Below are 2,120 nucleotides of genomic sequence, written 5' to 3' on the forward strand. Positions count from 1 at the left end.
TAGCTAGCCAAGTTTGGGTGTCATGAAAGCACAGCAGTTGAAAGTTATAGAAGAAGAGGAAGAGGAAGTAGTTGTAGTTGTGGTGGTGGTGGAAACAGTAACTGCTAGGGTGTCCATTTTCTCAGGTCAGGAAGGATGGAGCTTGGATAAGAACTGTTGCTTCAGCAATGAAGCAGCTCAGACTGGAAATATACATAGGAACTGGAGGCCCCTCCTGTTCCTGGCTCTCAGCAAGGCCCTGATCTGAACAGGTGCTTCCATGTAGGCCAAATAGCCTCACATGCAGCTAGCCAAGCACTTCAGTGGTGGCTCTGAAATCCTTTGTCTGGCTTGCCTTCTCCTCTGCTCCTGGTAGAGATGGGGGGGGATCTGAAAGCTGGCAGGAAACCAGGCAGCTGGCATGGAACCTCAAGTCCCGGGGCAGGGATATCTGGAACTATTGGCTATTTGGGGTCACTGGTAACGTGGAGATCTGCTGGAGGGTCCTGCTCTCCTTGCTTTTCCTCTGTGGAGACCTCAAACCTGAGGTGTGGGCAGGGCTCAGCCCTGACACAGGGAGTCATTGGGATTTCTGCCTCTGGTTCCAAAATAACTTGGTTGGTCTTGTGTACTATGAATCTTGACTTGGCAGGGGTGGGGGACAGAACACCATTTGCTGCTCTGAGGCAGCAAAATGTCTTAGACTGGCCCTACTGACAGCAGCTCTCTGACAACTCAAGCAGAGGTCTTGCGCAGTTCTATTACCTAAGTACTTGCTCTCCAGCTTCCATGCATTGAACCTGTGACCAAGCAGTCCTTGGCTCATTCCCTTCCCTCTATATTCCTCTTTTGCTGCAGCAATAAGATAAGGGAGATATCAGTCTCTCATAGTTCAATAAGTTCAGGCAACAGCATCATTCCTGGATGGACATAAGTTGTTTTTCAAATTTTATTTTTAAAAATGTATGTACCATCCTATGTCAGTTCAAGGTGGCTTACAATCTCATAAAACAAAATCCCCGTAAAACCATATAATAAAATAATATGACACAAGGCAGAGTTCAATTTAAAATCAGCTAGCATTGCTAAATGGTCTGATTGAACATAAAAGTCTTAATCTGTACCTAAAGGATGGCACGGGAGGCATCAGGAGAACCTCTCTGCAGAAGCTGTTCCATTAATGGGGTGCCGCAGCTGAAAGTGGCCTCTCCATAGTTGTGTCACTTCTGATGGTGTTGGAGATCACCCAGAGAATAGCCACTGCAGATGACCTCAGCACATAGGGTATGGAAGCAGATACCCTTACCTGTGTTTAAGGTTCCTTGGGACTTATTTCCAAGACAATAGGCTTAGATTAGAGGCAATCATGACATGACCCATTAGGACCTTTTCAGCTATCGAGGCCTTTTCTCACAGTAAGTTTGGGTGTGGACTGAATGCACATTTATAGGTCACTTTTTGCTCATGGACCAAACACTTGAAAGTTGCACTCCTATTGCAGGGATTAAGCATTTTTGGGGCAATGGATGCATTGTATTTTGAAATGGAGAAAATACATCTTCCCAGATAGTGCATCGATTGCTGTTGTAATTGCCATGTGATATTTGTTTTTGCAAGGATCCTGGGCACTGATTTGATATTGCCTGTGCCATCGTGAGTTTTCAGCAAAAACTAATTTTGTGACTTCTATTTTTTAAAGTATTTTTTTTAAAAAAAACAAAATAGAATTTCTTCTGCAGTGGTGTGCTCCTCCGTTCTGCAGTCCCTGCACTGGAGCTCTGGGTGACAGTGGGGTTCTGTTCTTGCCACTTTGCAAACGACCAGATTAAATCATTACCATAGAAACAAAGAAATGTTTGCCATGAAGAAAACTCTAAAAATTATCTCGGGCAAATTTCTTTTTAGTATGAAATACCACAATTCAACTAAAGTTAATTGTGACCATTGAAACCAGTGGAAGAAGTTGGCCAAATCTAATTCAGATCTCATGTTTTCCTTTTTTTTTTTTTTTTTCAATAATTTTTATTCAGATTTTCATAAAACATACAAGACAAAATCATAAAACATTCAAAGACAAAAAACAAAATCAAAAATAGTTAAACAAAAAGAAAAAAAGAGAAAAAAAAAAAACAAAAATAAAA

Source organism: Rhineura floridana, chromosome 6, assembly GCF_030035675.1.
Source record: "Rhineura floridana isolate rRhiFlo1 chromosome 6, rRhiFlo1.hap2, whole genome shotgun sequence".
In the NCBI taxonomy this organism is placed as follows: domain Eukaryota; kingdom Metazoa; phylum Chordata; class Lepidosauria; order Squamata; family Rhineuridae; genus Rhineura; species Rhineura floridana.